This window comes from Grammomys surdaster, unplaced genomic scaffold, assembly GCF_004785775.1.
Source record: "Grammomys surdaster isolate TR1022 unplaced genomic scaffold, NIH_TR_1.0 126153, whole genome shotgun sequence".
NCBI lineage: Eukaryota > Metazoa > Chordata > Mammalia > Rodentia > Muridae > Grammomys > Grammomys surdaster.
The window spans coordinates 7,184,888-7,208,426 of NW_021620961.1; the positions used below are offsets into that span (position 1 = coordinate 7,184,888).

The window sequence follows — 23,539 nt, forward strand, 5'->3', positions numbered from 1 at the left end:
TCTCTATTAAAATAATGTTTGGAATAATTTACCAATTAGAAGAGGTAAACATTCTGCTAAGAAACACATATATAAAAATGAATATAAACATTAACATTAAATATGAAAAATAAATATATATTGATACAAGGAAAATTATATTAACAGATGGAAAATATTAATTTATCTAAATTTGAAGTCTCATAGCTTTCAATAAATGAGGCTAACAGAACTAAAAGAATCTGTTTATCCATCAATTATTTACCTGTAAATTGTATAAATATTTGTATTTATTTGTAAATTGTACAATTAAGTTGTTGATTTTGTTCATAAATTTTTCTTTGGAAATAAATATGGATGAAAGATGAGAGGCTGTCTATAAAAACATGAAACAGAATCTTAAGAATGTTACAAAATAGATCTAATGACTACTATTTGTTTCAGATTTATACATGATCACAATTTATCCATTCAACTTAAATGCACACATATTCATAATAAAACCATCACTTAAATTAACTTTAATAATAATTGTTCAAATATTTATCTATATATCTTTTTATATGAACTTTTCTACATATTTTTCAAGAAGAGAGAAGCCAAACTCTCATAAATATTTCTGGATTTTCTATAAAAGTGCTCTTAAACTGTTTCTTCTCTTTCTTGAAAGACTCCTTATTATGTCTGTTATTTATTTGTAGCATTTTTTGTTTATTTTATGACTATAATCAATTGCATTTATGTTTTCCATTTCTTCCCTCCAAACCCTGTTACATGCCTCTAGCTGCTCTCTGAATTTATGACCTCTTTTTAATTATTTTTTTATTACATGCATATATTCATTTATATAACATATCTTCCTGAGTATAGGCTGTTGATTCCATATAACCTTGCTTGCACACACGTTTTCAGGAGTGACCTTTTGGTACTGGACAACCAATTGTTGTGCTATCAAAGGCTACTTATTTTAGACCCACAATGTCAAAAATATCTATTCCCTAATATGTTCTTGCTACCAGAAATACAGCCATGCATTTATTTTTGATCATCAAATTCTAAAGTGGAAAATTATGTTAGTAACTTAAGAGGTGACTTATTTTTAGATACTAATCAGGGATGCACCTGATAAAAATACCACAGGAACCTTTGTCTAAAAATATCATAGACCAATGTTGAACAAGGATGTACTATTTTTAATTATACTTTGCATCAAGAAATTCGGAAAAAAATCCAGTTTTTGTTTTTTTGTTTTTTAATGATTTATTTATTTTTTTATTGGTTATTTTATTTATTTACATTTCAGATATCATCCCCTTTCCCCATCCCTCCCCCAAAAACCCCCTATCCTATCCCCCCTTCTCCTTCTTACATTTTTTTCTTTATTAGTATTTTAAGTTAACGTACAAAGTACTGGGTTTTATTACAGCATCCTCATACATGTGTCATTAGAGTTCTGATTTGTTTCCCTCTGCCCCTTGCCTTTCTTCCTCCAGCTAGTTTCCTCATTTGATTTCCTGTCACATGTATTCCATCATCCTCCCTCCTCATCCTTTTTTTTTTTTAATTAGTAACTTTTTAAAAAAATGTTAATCGGAGGCTTTATAAGTTTGGTAATGTGCAATAACAAGATGCCCATATAATCAGAAGTGTAACCCATTACCCAACCTAGATATATCAACTACCTTTTACTGGCAAAGACATGCGAACATTCGCCTCCATGTCCCCCTCCCTCATCCCTAGCTCCTCCTCTCATTCTCCTCCTCCTCCTCTCGTTACTCCTCCTCTTCCTCTCCTTACTCCTCCCACCTTAGCTCCTCTTACATGTCACCCTTCCTGTTAAAATTTTTCTCTCAAAATACAATGAGAGCATAACTATACCAATTTGTATCAGTAAAGTACGAGATAGATCTAAAATAATTCCAGAAATTCATCATAATCTCAAGGACTCAATTAGTGTAGGCAATTGTAGGTTTCTACTTCCCCCTTCCCTAATACCCTGTTCTGCTAAAAGGAACCTATGTTTAAGAAATCATGAAAAGAATAAATTTCGGTTAAGAATCACATTATCTTTGAAAAGAATTTTTTTAGATATCTTTTTTATATCTCATAAATCATATAAATATTTACTTATCATGGACAGATCAGAGCTATGTATGTCTCATTCATGTCAAGGAAGTATTCTAGAAAGGAGAAAAAAGGGATGGACACATAGGAAGTAAAAAACGTGTACAGGATTGGTAAAAAGACTCCTCCCACCTGGTATGCTCAAAAGTGAAGAAAGATCTGCAAATGCTTCAAAGAAACACATTATTTTTGTTTGAAATACAGTTAATGTTTTTAATCAGTTGTATATGCTATGAAACACAGGAGCTTTTCTGTATGATTCGGACATAACTCAACATATGTTTTTAAAGTAATTGATGAGAAATGATGAAAATAAGGTATATTATCTGAAATCCAAGTTAGATGAAAACATCAAAGTAAGTGATAAAGCTTCTTCTCTGCATTTAACAAGAATTCCCAGCTTTGCTTAAAAATATCTTGATGATGATGAAATGTCATATTAATAGAAATAGTCAAAATTTAAAAAAACCTAAAAATCAATATCACAGAGTTGGTATATCTTTGTGACATTCTTCTTCATATATCTTTAAAAATATTAATTCCACAGAGAAGTTACTGGTATCTGTGGCTCTAATTAAAATGAACTTAAGTAAAGTACTGGCTTCAAATATATTTTATAAGATTTAATAGTTATCTAAAGCATATTTCACACTCAAAGAAACCTTCCTAGATCATTGTTGTCTCCTTTGATCTGCATGGTTAATTTGTTTTGCAGAAAACATGATTTTTGCTTTGTGTCTGAGTTAGATCCCTGAAGACTTCATAGTTGAGAAGATTGTTCTCCACATAAGTAAATGCCACTTTGAATCTAAGCTAGCAGAAAGTGGGACCCTGAGACATATATAGTCATGTTTTATGGTCATTGTACTGGTATAAACCTTTATAGCTTAATGTCTAAAATGAACTTTAAAAAGTTGAGATGTGTAGAAATATTACAAGATTTAAGCGAACTTTTATTTTGGAAAGTTTTTTCAGATCTCAAATCCCTATGTTTCAAAATATAAGTTATCTGTATTATTTTTCTTTCCTGTTGCCATGATAAAATATTATGGACAAAAGCGATGTAAATGAAAGGGTTTACAATAAATTATGGTTCCAGGGGCAAGGATGCCCACAGTGGAAAGACAGGCATGGAATGGTAGTGGGAGCAGGGGCTGACTGAACCTGTTATCACCCACTCACAGGAAGCAGAGAGAACGGGAAGTAGAGCAAAGCTATGCTCTCAGTGCCTCCCCCAGTGGCATACTTCCTTCCCCAAACAGCAACACCCACTGAAGTCCGAGTGTCCAAATGCACAAGCCTATGTATTGAGAAACCACCCGTTCAAACCACCACAACCTGTATTAAAGAAAGCACTGCATTTTAATACTCAAAGACACTAAGATTATGAATGAGAGTTTGTCGCCTGTCAGGAAATTATAGTATTATTTACTGTAAAATCGGGCTTTTCATTGCTCTTAATTTTTAATTTTTTTATTATTTAAGATTATGGTATACTTATGTCACTATTGCGTCCTCCCTTTCCTCCTATGACTCTACCACCACCACACTCTTTTTTTAGTTCTACATTATTTGTATTGCCTGCAAAGCTGTTGAGATCGATCATATGGCTGTTCATCTTGCTCGTTATCCTCCACATTCACTCTTCAAACACACCACATTGGTATTGCCTAAGTAGGATTTCTTTAGCTGTTTCATGTACTTCTGGTACCTGGAACTATCTTATACTTTTATTTAGTGCATCTGACACTTAAAATCCACTTAGATCTTCTCCTCTGTAGGACATACTTGCAGCTGTTAACACACATCACATTCTGTGCCCCTAGATCTGCATATACATCTTCAAGAAAAAAAAATGTGACTTATGCTACTGAGTCTCCATTGCCTACTGCATTATCTAATCAGCAATAAAAGATGACTGCGCACTGATTAAAACCATAAAATATAAACATGTTAATAGAATAAAATAAATGGTGAGAAAGTATTTGTATACTTTACTTTGGACTATTAAATGATTCTGAATTTTAAGATATTAAAATTCATAAATATTAAATTCTTTTAATTTTTAGATTCCTAAGGGAAACTGACTAATGAAAGTTGACATGTACTTCCATTGACAGTGTGTTAGACATGTGTGTATATAAATATATATATATGTATATGTATATGTATATGTATCCATCCCTTTTCTGATATATATATCAGTCATGCATTCTATTTACCAGTCTTTATTATCACAAAAGCTTAAAAAGTTGCTAAGTAGTTATGGACGAAGCATTAGTGAGCTTGTACTGGTAACATACAGTCAGTTGAAACCCTTAAATTTGGGGTTGCTCTGATAAAAGCCATGATTGGGTTGGATGTCTGAAATGTGTCTTTTTGACAAATGACGAATTTCACTACAGGTGTCTTTGTTGAGTAAAAGTTATCCTTCCCAGAACTGAATCAAATGTGTGGACATTTTCAGTATGTTTTATTGTTTTGGATATATTAAGTCCAGTGATGTTCAAAACATATTGACAGGACAGATAATTAGGTTTGTGGTTCAACAAAGAGGAGAAGGATAAGAAGGAGGAGTGGAAAGAAGAGGAACAAGTGTCTGAATGAATCACAGTGTAACAGAGGTAATTCCTGATGAACACATTCCCCTTGATTCAGCAAACTATTCTCTGAATAAAAACGTTTTAAATAATTTCATTTCTGTGGAAATACCAAAGAAAATAATGTAAATTTTCCTTTCTAATAATAGTAGACCATGAAAATGCCCTAAGCAAAGCAAAGCAGAAGACTAAGACAACCATATGAATAAATCAAACACAAAGGCTGTTTCTGCCTCAGTAGTCCAGGTAATTGAAAGTGAAACAGGTTGAGGCATGTAGCTGGCACTTTTTCTATTTTCTTTGGTATTAGAGACATGCTTTTCTCCATAAGTCTGAGATCAGTTTTAAGCTACAGTATTCTCTGTTTGTGGTACACATGGAAATATGGAATAAATTACTGAAGTTTCAAATAATATATTCAAACCATAAATTATTCTGATGACAATAAACTAATGAGAAAGCAAAGCTTTTGCATGACATTGTGCAGAGCGTGTTGGCATAGTGAATTCTTGCTGCATATGTATATGACAAAAACACATATGTACTTTCTTTAGCATTGACCTCTCTCTCCTCAATAAGCATTTCCAATTTAATTTCTAAAACTGAATTCTTTTTTTACTGTTTCTCCCTACATCCCACACACTTGTCCTCCCTTATACCTTAGCTTAATTTAGGATAATGTCATCCATCCTGAAACACAAGAAACAAATTTTAGGAATTTTCCAAGCTTTCACTCCCTGTATACTGCTTTTTGAACCCCACCCCCTTGACTATATAGAAAGCCTTTGAGAAATTCCATTGACTCCATTTCCAACGTGATGACAAAACCATGCACTGGTACATCTCCATCAATTTTCAAACCCTTAGTTATGACTGTATGTCATCTTCAGTTTCTTAGCTAAGATTAGTGAAAGACCATGCTGGTTAAACATTCCAGGTCTGTCCCACCTCCTTTGGTTATAGCCTCCTACAATCAAGTATAACATAAACTACAATATTATACTCTTGTTATACACAGGAAAATCTAGTGGTCTTCATTTTGTTTTGCAGAGGAAACTTTCCCTCACTGAAAAATATAAATGGCCTTAGAGGAAGTGTAGACCTGTCTGTTTCTTCAATCACCAGACTGTTAAATGCTTTTACTTTGGTGCCTAGCTCTTCTTCCATGAGTTATTGTAACCTTTATCTTGTCAGTTAATTCTCATTAAGTTGGCATTCATTCAAAACATTGACTAATTACTAGCAGTAGTCTATACATAGGACTGAATCGCTCTACTGTTTCTATGTAGTTTAGTCTCCGTCATAGGTATTGATTCCACCCACAGGAAGACTGGGAGGCCATTCTGTTACTTTCTGTAACAGATACTCAACTAAGCATCACAGTCAGTCACACAGAAATGACATTTGTTTGTATCTTATCCAAAACATGGAGATAATTATTGGTGAAGAGCACATATTTTAAGTCACTGTGATAGCTCCTGGTAAAGGTACTTTCTGACAAGCCTGATGACCCAAGTCCCATCCATAGTGGAAGGATAAAATGGACTACTCCAAGTAGTCCTCTGACTAGTCCTGATATGGGCAAGCACACAACAAGCAAACAAAAATGTAATGCAATGATAAGTAAAATATTATTGTATATTGTGTTTTGCTGAGTTAAGAATCTTATATCTGACAACTGAACTGAATTGTGCTGATCTTGAAGACTGAGGATACAAATAAAACTTAATCCGTTTTCTCCTATTTAGATTTTTAAAAAATATTTCTTACTCTCAATTTCTTCTGTCACTTAGAATTGGTAAGTGTAGGACCCCAAAGGGCTGCTATGCCCTAGCTGAGACTTTCCGTGTGCTGCTGTCTACTAAGTAACAATCAGCAATTCCTCTAAGATCAAAAACATTCTGACTAAGTCATGGTACCCCAGGAAGGGAATTTACACTTGACATCCTACAAAACATCCTGAAGGATGATGCCCCAGGAAGGGAATTTACACTTGGCATCCCATTGCCCCCAAGTTGAGTTTCTGCTTTTTCCTGAGTTTGTGTTTTTCCCTCCCTGGCTTGGTATATATATTGAACCTGTCCAGTAAAGGCATTGGCATTCTCTCATAACGATGATCCGAGTCTGAGTCTTTCTTTAATCCCCCAGGCCTACGCCCAAGCTCTATGCCGTGGGCAGCACTGGAGCTGTCAGGTAAGTATTGCATTTCCTACTACTATGGTCAGAGAAGCATATTGTTTTTCTTCAGGAGTAGAAATTCTAGATCTTTCTGGTGGTTGATAGAAGGTAAGCAGGCAGAAAGAGAATATAGAAAATTCCATAGAATATAATCAATATTTAGGGATGGAATGTCATCAGATATAGGAAGAACTGAGAATTTATAAATTGCAATTATGAGCTCTTACTGTCTTTTGAGAACAGTAAGAACATGTAGACCTTGGTGTTAAATATGAGAGACTTCCCCAAGATCCCCAGTAGCATAAAGGAAGGAAGAATTCTGATAAGTACCAAGGCTGGGAGCTTCACCACTTAATTAAGAAATCAAAAACTATGGTAAAGAACTTCTGTTGTAAATGATTACCATGTTTGGTTCTGAACACATACACCCAAACTGTTAAATACATAATCACATGTGAATAAACATTTTCATGCTAACAAGTACAGTATACACATATTCATGATAGGTTATACAGAGAAAACCTTATAACCATGATAACTCATGTGCAGGCACATGTATCTATGCAACAGAACATACACACATACATATATAATCATTGTCTTATACATAAATTGCATATTTCTCTGCTATACATACTAGCCAGAGCATATCCATTCTTCAGATGCCATTATGGTGTAACTCAAAATTCTACAATTCACTCTCACTACTCAGAACACAACAGTTTTAAAGATTACTTCTGGCTTCAGGTTTCTCAATTCTCCCAGGAAAGAGAGACATATGAACAACTAGAGTTTTGACAGGTGATCAAGAGTCTGTCCAGAAGAAAAGCAGAGCAGATATGTGAAAGGAAGGATCTTCAAGAAGACAGGATACAAAGCAGAGCCAGTTCCATTACACCCACTTTATTCAGTAGCAAGCATATGACAAAATAGCTCTGTACCTGAACTTTAACATCCTTCTTAGTTCCTGTTGCTCCATTAAACATTTTCACTGTTGTCTTGTGAGTTATAATACAACATACAACATGCAGAAAACTTGAATTAAGGAGAAGATAGTAATAAATTTCTCACTCAAAGTGACAGGCATAGGAAGTATCAAGAACAATATTTTAATAGCATGGTACATAGCAGCAACACAATGCTATCTTGTTTGATTTTTTTTTTTTTTGCTTTATGCTTTTGTGTTTCTGGCTTCTGGAGTTTGAGAGGAGCTTATCTGGCATGTCATTATCATATCATAAATAATTTTCATTTTCAGTTCTATTTCTATGACCTCCTCTAAGATACTATGTGACATTTTTTGTGGAGTAAGGAACATAAGGAAGAATGGTATGCTTCTAAGTAAGAATGGCTTGTTTCTATTTACCTACTATTTTAGAACTGTATTGTTTAAAGCATTTTGATGAGGCTTATCTATGTGGGAAATTGTTTATTTAAAGCACTGTTTAATTTATCACATGACTTTCTAACCTCTTTTTATTCTGTTGTATCATTACAATCCTTCTTTTTAAATTTTAGTGAACAATGAAAGGCATGATATATCACATACAAAATCTAATCCTCAAAACTCTATCCTTTGAGACGCTGGACTGACTGCTGGCTTATACAAAACAAACAAACAAAAAATAAACAACAACAAAACAAGATGCCAAGACAAAAAGCTATATACAAATCACATGACCATCTACTTCTTTGTCTGCCACAATATTATTCAGTATTTGCTTTTTGCTCTGATATACTCATTTTTGTGTGCAAGGGTCCTGGTGCACTTCATTTGTAATCTAGCTGAACAGAAAGCAAGAATGTGATGCTACAACTTACGGGCTCTGCCACGGGTCCTGTTTATGTACTGGAGACACTGGTTATGTACTGGTAACACTGGGCTTCAAATGAATTTCTTTTAGTACATACAGAATCATTTTTCTGCTGAATAATTTGTATTACCTCCCAAAGTATTAGAAAATATGGTCTCCATATTTTAAGTGAGCATTACTGTTGAATTCAGAATAAAGGATCTGAGGCTCTTTGAAATGCAGTTCAATCCAGTGAGAACTCTAATTTTGCTGGTTGAGGTAATTTTCATGACTTTAATGGTGTGAATTGAATAGCAATTTACATCACAGAACATGCTGTGATATTGTGATACTCATTGTCTTCACACAATTTCTTCTTACATGTATTACCATTCTTTGGTAAATAAATACTGATTATTTTGATCAACAGAGCCACTGTTGTTTCCTATAATATTAACAACAACAGCAATGTCATGTGTGCAAACGATTCATGAAAGGCAACAGAAATTCTAAGGGCAATATTTCCAATTTTAGACTAAATAAGAAATTTTATCATATCATAAATATTTTTCATAAATATTTGAATCTTATGTATGTTGTTTTAAGAAGAATTTTGGCTGAATATCAAAAAAAGACCTCTAAAATTTCATGTAAAATAAATTTTATTGTACATCAAAACACAAATGTTTATATTTTTGTGCCCAATTCATTAAAAAATTATGACTTAATCAAGAGATAATAAAAGGACAAGAAATGTCACCTTACAAAAAAATACATGTCTGATTTGATAGTTTTATTGATAACCCCTTATGTCTCATTCTACTAAATTTATTTAAATGAGTATTTATTCTGCAGTCAGTAATTTCAAAGATATAGTCATCACTCTCCAGGGCACATAGCCTACTGTGGACAAAAGGACAAACAAATCGATTTTGATATATGAATTCTATTATTTGCTATAGAGAAGTGTGACAAATGTTCAACACAGAGAAAGAAAAGAATCTCCAAATGCTTATGGACAGTGGTCCTGTTTGCAGCAAATCTTAAGGAATTTGGGTGGTTGTCAATTTTACCTACTTATGACACATTTTCATGACCATCTATACCATTCAATTTCCTCTGACAGTATTACTACTCTCTGTGCCTCTTGCAGAACATTTTTTCATTCCTTAATTTCTTGATTCAAATGGGAATTATTCTTTTGTATGTCTGCCAGAAGTGTAATTAAGGAAAGCTTCTCTCTGTTCTATTTTAAAATTTTATTCTAAAAGCAATGTTTCGAGGATCTATTAAATAAATTATGATACACCCAAAGATCATCTAATGCAAGTCATTAGAAGAGGAAATGGACACTGTTGATTTAGATGGAGATCTAAATTAAAAGAGGAAAAAACTCAGAACTGTTCTAACAGTATAAAAGTATCACTTGCCTTTATTAATATTGTTGTTTACACACATGAAGAAAGACTGAAACAACCAAATATTAGTAAGATAACTTTTAGGGAAATATCCCCTATTATATAGAATAATTCTCTATTTTATAATTAAATAATTCACATAACAAAGGCTTATATTATAGGTGCAAAGTACGCATAATCTATTTTTCAAAAAATAGATTTTTTGGGAGGGGGTTGTTTTTTTGAGACAGGATTTCTCTGTGTAGCCCTGGCTGTCCTGGACTCACTCCGTAGACTAGGCTAGCCTCGAACTCTCGAACTCAGAAATCTGCCTGCCTCTGCCTCCCAAGTGCTGGGATTAAAGGCGTGCGCCACCACCGCCCGGCTTAAAAAATAGATTTTTTAAAAATCTAGTTCACCATACTAAATATTAAAAATAACAATTGCTTTTTCTTAGTTTACAGAGAAAATTGATTTTTATATATTACTGCTTGATAATTCAGAAAATATTCATAATAATAGTTAAATTATCTATAGTCATAAACGATTCTTTGTTATAGCTGGGAATTGAACCCACAGCCATGTGCATGCATGAAAAATACTTGACTACTGAATTACCTCAGCCTCCTATTCAAGTTCTAGAATAATAAAATTCCAATGAAGGTATAATTTAAAAGCTCACATAATTGCAGAATTTTTAGTTTCTGAGATTTAAAGCACAAAAGTAGCCTTTAGTCAATTAGCAGCAAGACTTAGATACTTATTTTTTTTCAACATATCCAAAACATCAGCAATTCACTTGAAGATTAAAGCCAATGAGTGTAACAATCTGAATCGAGAGTTTTTTAATACAACAGACAACACATATATAAAGTCTGAGTGGAACCGTAAAAGCTGGCTACTCATCAGAAACAATACAACGTGTATTCTACAGAGATGCCTATAGACTAGACCTACATACAACAGCTAGAAAGAGAGAGCTCTGCAGCTGCCATAACCGTATGCAAACTGCCTCAGCATGGCTTACACATGGTGTACTCCATTAACCCTTCAGATGGTTTTGTCAGGGGCTGCACGTGATACTTTGGGATGAACTCCTCCATCATTCATTGAGAACACCAGAAAAATCAGCACGGTATTTCCACAAGGCCATCAGAAGTCATTTTACAGGCCTCAACCTCTTTTTGTTTAAGTTGATCTTCACTTCAATTGCCAAGAATTCTTTTACCACATGTACTTTACAGATCGGGAAACATCATCCTCTAGGCCACGATTTGGAGGCTACAAATCTTAGAGAAACAACATAACAAAGCTAACCAATCATTAAACCAGGTCTAAAGAAGCACAGCCTACCTTCCCATTTTAACAGGGACACTCTGACCCCGTGGTGCACTGTTAATTTTTATGTTACTCTTTTGGTTTTATCCAAGGTCTGTGATCTGTGCTGTTCTGCTCTTTTAGGCAAGAAGCAGTCTGTCCCGAGTTAGAAACGAGGTCCTACAGTGTGGGAGCAGGGATTGACCTACATCTGAGCAATCTGCATATGATTCACCACAATTAACCAATTTGGTTTGAAATAGCTACAATTAAGTTATTAACAGAGAAGTATTTACTAGACTAGAAACTCTAAATTTATCTGCATGTACGCTCTAAGCAAGCAAAGGGCTGCATTTTCAGGACATGTAAGCAAAAAAAAAATCCGTTCAAATTAACATTATATTGTGAAATTATTCACAACTAGTGTTTGCTATAAGTTTGTGCTATTCCCTTAAAATGTTTAGGTGTAGAATGACAAAAAATATATACGATCACTGTGCATAAGATATACTCAGTATCTACATATCATCTGTCTGTCTGTCTATCTATCATCTATCAGTACACATGTGAAAGTTCCTGATATTTGAAAATTGTATTTAGTATGCCAAGTTACTATAAAATCATGGAGAAAGTAATATAGGAAATGCTGGCTTAAATAAAGCATAATGATGTCCCCAGTAAGACATGGGTTAGAACATATTCGGACTGACAAACATTGATTGTGCAGATTCAAGTTTAGCAGTTCAGTAGAGATAATCGATCATAATACATCGCCGACAATGGGCACTATCAATTCTATCTATACCTAATGATGACAGAATATTTTGCGACGATGAAAACTAATTTATGATCAAAAATTTTTTCCTACCTTTATAGTTGAGTAAAACGTTGTCTGAGTGACCATTAAGGATAACCTGGGAAAGAAATGGACAATAGATGACGTGGGGGGAAATACAAGAGTCAGATAGCTTTAAAGTCAGTATCAACATTTAAAATTAGTATTCAATAAGCTGGATACCCAGACACTGTTTCAAGGCATCCTTGGTCCCCACTTCACATACTTATGATAGCAATGCTGGTGACAAAGGGGGCAGGCATGTTATAACAAAAGTATCCTATGTGGACTGAGCTTGTTTGTGCTTCACAGGGTATCTGCAGTCATTAAGACTCTTAGCTGTTCATCGCTACTAGCCAATTTCGAAACTTCACTGTTGACATCCTGGAAGGATGACAAGCAAAATTGAAAATCATGGCATACAGATAAAATGAAGCAAAATAACTATAATAATACAATTAAAAACTAAAGAACTCCAGATTTGGAGCTAGAGAGGTGGTTCACTGGGTAAGACCGTTTGTTTTCTAAAAGGCCCAGGCTCAGTTCTCACCAAACCACAGAGTGGTTCACAATTATTTGTAACTCTCATTCTAGGAGATTTGATGCCCTCTTCAGATCTCCCTGGACAACAAGAATATGATACACATGCATACATGAAGGCAAAATACACACATAAAATTTAAAAACCTAAAAAAACCTAAAGATTCACTGACATATAACTTTTTATATTACTGAAAATATAGGGGTCAAGAAAGCCATTATTCTTAAGATATGATAGAAGTTCTTCCCAGGGTGATTCAAGTTCTGAATTTTTGACACTGAATAAAGTCTCAACTAACCTGGACCCCTGAGATCCTGACATTGAGTCACCAACCAGGCAGCATACACCAGCTGATATGAGGCCCGACACATATATAGCAGAGGACTGCCTGGTCTGGCCTCAGTGAGAGAAGATGCACCTAACCCTTAAGAGATTTGAGGCCACAGGAAGTGGGGAGGTGTCATGGGTGGAGTGGGGTGGTGACATCCCCTTGGAGACAGGGTAGAAGGAATGGGATGAGGAATTGTCAGAGGGTAGACCGAGAGAGGGATAATGACTGGATTGTAAAAAAAAGATTAAAGAATAATAATAAATAAAAACAAAACAAAACCCCCTCAAATGTTGACAGATAATCAAAGAAATCTTTCAGCTAGTTCATGGCAGAACTCAGAGTAGCCTTTTAACTTTCTGGTTTCAAAATATTTCCGCAGCACTAGGTTATTCAATTTACTGTGCCTCCTATGTCACACGAGAAGTAGAGAAAGTGGAATAATTTAGTCTCTTTCTGAGAACTTTATATTTTGGCCTGAATTGGTGATCTGTGTCAGCAATGTGTACTGTATCTAATTCCTTAAAAATATTCCTTTGTGGGGCTGGAGAGATGGCTCAGAGGTTAAGAGCACTGGCTGTTCTTTGAAAGGACCCAAGTTCAAATTTCAGGACCCATATGGCTGACTGTAATTCCATTTCTTTGTGAGTTGTATTTGACACCTCACATAGACAACATCAATGTTAAATAAATGAACAAAAAAAGTTGATTAAAAAAAAGAAGAAGAAAAATCTCTTTGTGAGGAGATCGTATCATCTAGCAGATTTTTGGTTATAAACTTCCTAGAAAGCATTGGAAAGAATAAGGGTGAAAATACGCAAAAAGCTGGCAAAGCTCATCAGTAACACCACTAGCTGAGTGTGCAAGAAACTACCCAGTAATCCTAGATATAGAATTTGCTTCCTGGCTGACTTTAAACAAGGCAACTGTAGTGTTTGATCTTTAACACATGCTTCTCCAATCTAAACTGATCTCGAGATTGCCGGTAATATTGGAGTTATGACTTTGCCCTCTGGTTCATGGATAGACACTTTTACAAATACATAACTATCTGTTAACTATAATTGATAACAATTTTCAAAACAATCCACAAATTATTTATTGTGACTATAATACTCCTGAGATAATTCCTGGACTAGTTTGTTTTTCTAAGAAACACTATGTTCTCTGTGTGATCAGCGAAAAAATAGATTCTTGCCTCTAAACTATCTTGACTTAAAATTCTTAGAGACTTAAGACTTCTGAGCAAACCATAACTGTAAGAAGGTGTTTCTGTTGCAAACTCAGAAACTGCTTGTGTGCACCACTTGGGAGCTTCAGAGCATCCTGACATGCATCCTCCCTGTTAATTCATATTTCTTTTGCAAAGTGCCCAAAGATGAACTTTGTAAGTTTAAAAGTTATATCAGATATGAGAAAAGATATTCAACAGAAAGCTTTAAGGAGAGATTGAAATAACTTACAAATGTGTGCAGTTGATGAGGCTAATGCCTCTAATGGTGTAGAGCACTGCTTAATACTAAGGTAAATTTGCCAGATTATGTTACAACATTTTTGTTTGCATTTTTTTCTTGAATCATTAAAAAATAATGCTAGCAAGACAATGTGTTTATTGTCTTGAGTGTTGCTTGACAATTTGCATCTATTGTATTGCTAGTCCCTCAACCTAGAACTGACTTGCATGTAATTAAAATGGTATAAAAACAAAAAGGAGCAGGGGGGATGGGATGGAGAGTTCTAGGGAGGGGAAATGGGGAAAGGGGATGACATCTGAAATGTAAATAAATAAAATATCCAATAAAAAAAGAAATAATGCTAGCACACATATATTGATGCCTATGCTTAAATAATTGAACTCAATCATATTTAAGTAAAATAAAGTCACAGAAGGAATCACAAGAAATTATGTTTTCTGAAACACCAGTAATACATAATATTTAAAATGCAGCCATATTATTAGTATAAAACATATCCTCTCAGAACTAACATTTTCAGATATAAAAATTTATACAGTGCTCATTTACACATTCTTGTGCATACAATTATGTTTATACCTCCAAATATGCTTAACATATCAGGAATGTATCCTTCTAATCGATTATTCAGTTTATGTTCTCAAATGTTTTTGACTCTAACGTTCCTTTTTTTACCTCCCAAATCAAGATCATGATAAATAAGCACACCTGTAACTTTCAAAATACCAAATGTGTTGCAAAGGACTTATGTTTAAGAATATCTCAATGAGCAGCCTTTGTCTCTGGATGCTACAGTTAAATATATTAGTTACGATTACTAAATTCTATTTCTAGTTAATGGATTTTATGGCAAAATTTTTCTTCATTTGGTATGAAAGAATTTGCAGAGCTAATGGAAGCGAAGAGGAGATAAAACTTTTTTTAATCATAAATGACTTAAAGACTGTGTTCACTTCTCTTGCCTTCTAATGAAGAGAACATTTAGTAAGATATCATGAAAACTATTAAAGCCTTCCTACCTATCATACGAGGCTTTAGAAAGAAAATTCACCATTTTGAATAATGTGTTCCAGATTCCATTTCTAAAGATCCCAGTTCTTTTGTGACTATAAAAAGTCACAAGTTTACATTCTACAAAAGCAGGATACTCACAGCATTTGTGAGAGTAAGGGTGACTCTTATCCCCTTTCTCTCAAAGTTTGTATGAGCAAGCAGCTTTGGAGGTCTACCCTCCACATCGCTGTCCAAAAGAAACTTGCTCTTTATTATGATACACAGCAAATTATGATTAATAAATTTATGGAAATCTGTATGCTAAAACTAACATCAACAACCAACAGAGATAGAAACTTTGACTGATTAGATAAGATCCTTTGACTTTATAGTTAGATAATGAATGAAAACAAAACGCATGTAGCACATTTTCAATAAAATGTAATACTATTATTTATACCTTATGTTCTCTTCATTTTCTGCAAGGCTTAATTTTATATTGTGCAAATAAGGACAATGAAAACCCCTCATCTATTTAGTATTAAGTATAGTGGTTAGCATAGAGGCCTTCTGAATCTTCTTTAGAAATCAAATCAAGTATTGTCTAACGGCAGAGTGTGCTTCAATTAAAACATTTTCTATGTAGTCATCAAAGAATAAATTCACTTTCTTTTCCATTATTAACCAGGCATATTGTTCTTTATGAGAATTTTTGCTTTACCCAAGCCATTTGCACAATACATTTCCATTTCTGTGATTTGAATTCTACAATATGAATCTAAGCTCAGAATAGGGTCAAGGTTATTCTTAGACTATTAACTGTGTGTCTATAGTATTTACTTCAGGATGCTGTGACTTTTAATGACATAAAAGTTGACACTATTGAAAGGTCTATGAGCAAAGCTCTGGCAACATTACTGTATAACTATTTTCATTTCTCCTTCTTAACTAAATGCATGGCTTAGGTCATTATAAGGACATGTGACTTTCAAAAGCTGCACCTTCTTGTCTGGTGATGGAGTGGTTTGGAAATACCATGGCTACAACAATAATTTCATGTTCAAGGAATTTGAAAAAACCTTTTCCCCACCAAAAAAAACAAAAACAAAAACAAAAAAACCTCTATTTGAGCAAGTCATATGACTGGATTTCTTCAGCACAGATTGATCTCAATTGATCACGTTTTTTTTTTTTTTTTTTTTTTTTTTCCAAAGTGACAGCTGGAACATGGCCAATAGGATGGTTTCAGAAGTATTCTTAAACAACTTGCAGGGGCCAGCTGAGGTCTTGTCAGCTGATCTGAGACTAGAAATGACAGCATCCCAAGGACAAATTGTCAGATTGTCATGTTCAATACTTCTCTGGAATAGAAATCTCCATCCAAGTAAAATGTGCTATATTTTAACACTGTAGATATCCAGGAAGTGTAATGTACAAGTCTGCTAACCTTATAGACAACAGAGTAAGTTTAATACAATTTGCTAAAATCACATATACGCATAATCTTTTAAAATACATACTTTTAAAATTTTGAGTGCAATTAATGAATCATCACTAAAATGTATCCCATCTTTCATTTTTAAAAAGCAAAATAATAATCTTTATTTAGAAAATTACATCAAAAATAATGATTTCTAGCTTTTAATGAAATTTATATACTACTCAATATAATTAAAAATAAATAAATCTCCATGATAAATGGTATTTAGAGATATAAAAGAAGGCAGGAAAATGAATATAAAATAAAATTATGCTTTTAGATATAATGGAACATCACAGTGTTTCCTGTTTCATCTACATCACCCTTTTTATTATCTGTAGGAAGCCGCTACCGCGACCAATCGCCATTACAAGATGGCACTGACATCCGCTGCCAATCCCGACAAACAAGCTGTTGTGCATGTGCGGGAAGTGAGCGCGCCAAGTCACAGCCCATCGGGGCGTTTTGGTGGATAACGAGTAAGCAGCCAATCAGAAATGAACACGCCGCTTCAAGGGTATATAAACAGTGCCTTTTCGGGGCCCAGGGTCTTCCTCCTTTCATTAACAATAAATGTTTGCTGCGGAAGGATCCTGGTGTCCGCGTGCGTTCTTGCTGGCGAGACATTGCGCGGGACACAATTATCCTGGAATCATTAAAGTGGATTGTACCCCAAACTCTTAACAGCATTTAGGGTGGTCTTTGAAAGGTAGGAGTGAAGGACCATGAGTTAGTTCCATTCCCTGTAGGCAGATGGAGAGGGAACAGATCTATGACTAGATAAGAAAGATGGTGAACTTCCAATATGGCTGAGTATTTCTTTGTCCTCCTGACTGGAGCCAAAAGCTTCAACAGCTCAAAACAAATCTCATGGGCCTTTTCTTTTCCAGGTAAAGATCCCTGCTGGTGGACCAGCCTAGGCCAGGCTTATAGATCTATCTGTGATGGTATTTCGTTCCAAGTTACCATTCCTGAATTGGAGCGGGAAGACCCTAGAAATATCCATAAAATCTCCATCTCTAAATGGTAGACTAAGTTTCAATATCTAGAGTTACCCTGCTGTTCTGTAGGAGGTATTTTCGCATTGTATCACATTGTAAGCTGTGTGTGTATTTCCTCACCACAAATAAAAGTGATTTTCTTTAACCACTTCCTTCCCAAAATAAAGAAGGAAATGAAGAAATTACTCAGCTTTCTGGAAGGTTATCAGCTGTCTCTTATTCAGGGTATTTGAGCCTAAGAGTACACTTGATGCTACCATGTCAATTTTCTGTGACAAAGGATACCATCATACCTTGTAAATTATTATAATACATATTTGATTACAAAGTATCTGACAAAGGGAGAAACATTCTTCCCTTTTAAAGGCTACCCAAAATGATATTAAGAGTTTTGGGGTACAATATACTTTTATGATTCCAGAATGATAAAAGGGGTGATGTAGATGGAACAGGAAACACTGTGATGTTCCATTATATCTAAAAGCATAATCTTACTTCACACTTGTGTTTTCCTGCCTTCCTTTACATCACTTAATAGAGTTAATCTTAGAGATGTATTATTTTTAATTACATTGAGTAGCCTATAAACTCAATTAAGAGCAATAAATTATTATGTCTAATATAATTTTCTACATTAACATTAATATTTTGTACAAACTATTTGAAAAATATGTGAGAAATATATATCACAGCAATTAAGTAAGAATTAGTGGAATCACCTCAATAAGCTATGCTTAGCTTTAGTTTTGACACTATCCTAACTTACTTATGTATATTTTATAAACAAATAATTTTCAATATTAACTTAACATTATCAGTTAAAGAGTCTCTCTTTGTATTCTTTCCATTAAACTGCCTTAAATGTGAAGTCAAAAAGTAAGCATAGACTTTCCAACTCAGAGATGCAGTCTTATTTTCTTTTTGAGGCTAATCATCTGCAATAATAAATAAAATAATTGAAATCAAGTCCCCACATTTTCTAAAAATAGTATTTCCATTCTTAATGTTTCATAGGACTATCTAATCCTCATTTGTTTTTGTCCTCAGTCAAACAAATCAATCTAATTATTTCATAAATTTGCTTTTGGTGCCATTTCATTAAAATTTTATTTTTATAAAACATATTCAATATAATTAATTACTTATAATACTCATTATTATCCTAAAAGAAGATGTTAATTTTTTAAGTACATAGCTTAATATGAAATATAAAAATACACAAAGTAAATTTTACAAACAGAAAACGTTGAGTCTGTAAGATGGAAATAAACTTAACACCTTTATGGATTAAATATTAATCCATAACATAATTCCTATATTTTGGCATTGACCATTGATAACCCAATATTTCATTTTGCCTTTAAATGTGTTGTTTAGTTTGTACTCCAAATTCATTGAGCCACATAATAATTTATAAAAATGAAGAAGCAGGATCTCACGGAAGAATTTATAAATCATGTGTGTGTATTTATTAAACCGGCAATTTTAAAACATGTTTATGAGCATGTGCTGCTTGTATAACTCCATCTAGAGGTAGTCTGTATCTCTTGTAGAGATGAGCCCTGCTCCCTATGATGAGGAAAGTGTACTATTTATAAAGTTGTTTTACTTGAACTTTATATTTTTATTTTGTTTTATATATGTTGATTTTTATTAGTTTATTTTAAATTAGTGTATAATGTAATGGGCACCATTACTTCATCTTGTTTCCCTATGTCTGTGTTGATCTATGTCTATAGTTCATCCTCCCCCATCCTCCTGGCTCCAGCTGGTCGCCTCTTTCCCCAAGTAGCCTCCTGTCTATGTTCCTACTCCAATAGCCTCTCTCCACTCTACAAAGAATATCTTTTACTTTTCCTCATGGTCAGTCTCCCTGCTAGTTTTGTGACATAAAGACACATTCATGTGAATATATAAACACGAATAAAACTTAAGTCTCAGGTCTGCATCATGTCTTTCCAAACCTGGGTTTTTTTCCCTTAACATAAGAATTTCCATTTCTATCCATTTTCTGGCAAATATCTCGACTTCATTTCTCCTTAGGGCTGAAAAAAATTCCATTGTAGGTATTATCCATATCTTCTTTATTCTTTCTTTAATGATGGGTGTCTCGGGTGTTTCCACTTCAAAACTATTCTGAATAATATAGCAGTAAACATAGAGAAAGAAACATCTTTCTTTGTCAGTTCCTACGTTCTATCCAGGATTGGTGTGGCTGTGTCACAAGTCCTTCAAAATTCCAGTGCACAGACGGAAAAAATAATAAAACAAGCTTTATCCAAGTATATAGCTTAGATTTCATAGACATTGGCAATCTGCAATGTTGGTTTCAGTGACTGCAGTTTTAAACGCTAACTGTAGCCACTATTCTTGTTTCAGTGAAATCATTTTCAAAGGAGCACCATTTCCATTCATTCTAAAATGGCTTTCTTTAATAATCCTTTGTCTGTATTGATCTATTTTATTTTCTTTCACAGAATGAATTATTTTCTATTTAATAATGTGACACATTTATTTGTTAAAGTGTTTATTATCTGCCTTCCCAGGATAAAAGATGCATGGGGGCTGCTATATATTGTAACCAAGTTTCATCTGTTGTACTCCATTCACCCCCATGCTAGCCAAAAGTCAGCAATAGTCTTAAGTCAACACATCTGTTTTCAATACACAGGTTTGGTTTTATTATTTTTTTAACCTTGCCTAAGAAAATATGTATCCACCTCAAAGCTACTGGAAAGCTCTCTTTCTGACATTTGTCCATTCTTCAAATTTCAACTCAAGTGGCCATCCCTCCATTAAGCCTTTTCCTAACACTAGTGTTATTTACTGCCTACTATGGCTCAGCAACTTTGGTAACCATTAGTTCATGTGGATGTTGAAGAACCCACATCTCTTAATCTAGACAATATGGGAAATGAAATGACAATGATAATCCCATCCAAAGGCCCAGGGATGATATGACCAAACGTTATGATCCAGCTCCTCTCTGTATAGCGATTCTTGTCTTTCCTTCATGGAAAATTCATAGCTGTGTACTCAGGCTAGCCGCAAGCATGAGAAATAAAAATGTAGATTGTGTAAGGCTATACGCAAGACAATCATCACTTGAATTTTCACTATCACATTGTCTGGATGGTGGTTTGATTAAGCATGGATTTAATTTGGGCAAATGGTGGCCAGACTATGAAAGAAGATGAAGGAACACAGTGTCTAGTTTGGGGTTCCAGACTTTTGAGAGAGAAGGAAATGACAGCACTGGTGTGCTTCAGAATTCTTCTAGAAGTGCTCAGATAGAATATGAGCACAACTTGAGGCCTCAGCCCTCCCAAGCGTTTTGGGACCAGAGGCTATATGTGAGTTCTCGTTTATACCTGAGGTCATTAATGTACAACTATGTCCCCTACATGATTTCAATGTAAATAATTCTACCTTTTAAAAGTAAGCAAAATCATTTAAAGAATTATACATGCACAAACAGAACCATATCAATAAACATAATATAAAATAATGGAATATATTTTGGTTAAGTTGTAGCTTAAGGACCTACATGAGCAAAGATGGCTCAGTTTTGGGTTCAAGTGTCAGTTTTGGGGTTGAACTCTGACATAATTTAGAGGAAATAATTAATATTTACATTTCTATGTGTGGTGATTGTCTTACTTAACTTTTCTATTCATATAAGAAAGTATTGTTACCAGTGCAACTTAGAAGAGAAAGCTTTAGATTGAGAATTCAGTTCCAGAGGGTTAGAGTCCATGCTGGTGGAGTGAAGGCACAGAGGCAGAAACAGTTGAGAGCTCATATCCCAAATGTTAAACAAGATGCAGAGGGCGCATTATGAATACCACTACTCTTCTCAAACCTCAAGTTCACCCCAGTTACATGCTTCTCCCATGGAGACCACACCTCTCAATTATTCTCAAGCATCTTCACTAATGGTACCAAATATTCAAATGGCTAAGACTAATGGGGGATATCGCATTCAAACCACCCAATGACTTTCTTCACTTTTGTACAGATGAAGTTAGATTTCCTTGCTAATGAAAAACAAGTAAACAGCATACATCATTTCTATTTGAAGTTGTTGCTTTCCATAATTTTTTTTTTTTACTACTGTTCTTCTAGAGGGTTTCCCTTCCCTAGCAGTTAATCTTGGTAAATATTGTTTCATATTTAAAGACAAATTTTTTAACAGATTACAAGTATATAGAATTATATTCAGACACCGAGGAGAAAATGACTCTGTTATTTATCCAAGTTTCATGGACTCAAGTACAAACATTTTGAATTATTGTCCAGGGGTTTTCAAAGAAAGTCCATGAAAATATATGAGCTCCTGTTCTTGGAAGAACCTGCTCAAAATTTGAATCATTAAAACAAAATGCACGTTAGTATTTTAGAGCTTAGTGCTTATATTCAGGAGGTTAATCTCTTTTCCATATCCCTTCTGCTGGATATAAACACACACACACACACACACACACACACACACACACACACACACCCTCCATCAACAGTTGAACTTCAGACAGCTCTCTAAAGTGGCAGAGAAGCATAGAACCAATTCTACTTTGTTTTTTAAAAGAAAAGTAAAATAAAATTTCAGAGATGATCTCTAAAGATAAATCGGTATATAAAACTGGACAAGTAATTTTCTCCAAAACACATAACACTTTTATATCTCCTTCTTCTTCTGGAAAATTAAGCCTTTGCTTTTTGACTAACAACAGCAGAAAAGTAATAGGAACTGTGTTATAAAATACCATGTTATTTTTATTAGATATTTCTCATCCCTGTGAAAGCATGTCGCTGTGCAAATATTATTTATATTGGAGAAAACAAGTAAACATCAGTTTTAAAAAATGTGTATGGATGCAAAATGTATTAAATATACGTTGCTTTTATTTGTGATGTGTGACAATAAATTCAGGGCTAAGAAAACTAAAAGATATTTTCAAGTAATTTTTGAACAAATAACTCTTCCTTTAACTAAAATAACTTGGACATTACTATTAAAGTATATAAGTTTCTTCCAATTATATATTCAGTGTTTGGATGATTTTGTATGAGAACCTAAAAGTCAACTCCCACAGCAACTCAGCTCTGTCTAAAAACTACATAGACATGGTAAATTGTAATGAGCTGAGAGTAAATATCAGGAGGATGTAGACTTAAGCTTTAAGAAAAAACTAATAAATGCCTTTGATGCACCTATTTTCTCATATGCAGAAGTATTTCTAGAATAAGTTCACTTATATTATACAGTGCTCAGTTGTATGCCAGGAACTGCAATGCAGTCTGCTCAATGTATACAATATTAAACATATATTTAAGGTATCAGTGCGTTAGATCAACACAATTTGAAATTTATAGCTTAACATTGATACAATCAGAATAATAATTACACAGATTGATGGCAACATGAGTAGATTATTACAAAGATAGTCCAAGACCAGCTGCCCACAGAATGGTACCATTCACAGTGGGACCTCTGACTT

At 34.1% G+C, this 23,539-nt stretch overlaps 1 long non-coding RNA gene across 1 annotated transcript in view; it reads right to left on the reverse strand.

Annotated features, from left to right (window-relative positions):
* LOC114612260 overlaps positions 1–12,298 on the reverse strand; it is a 94,737-nt gene extending 82,439 nt beyond the window's left edge. Inside the window, exon 1 of the long non-coding RNA XR_003709973.1 lies at positions 12,257–12,298. This is a non-coding gene — a long non-coding RNA (uncharacterized LOC114612260). The remainder of the gene's footprint in view (positions 1–12,256) is intronic.
* Between the last annotated feature and the right edge of the window lie 11,241 nt (positions 12,299–23,539).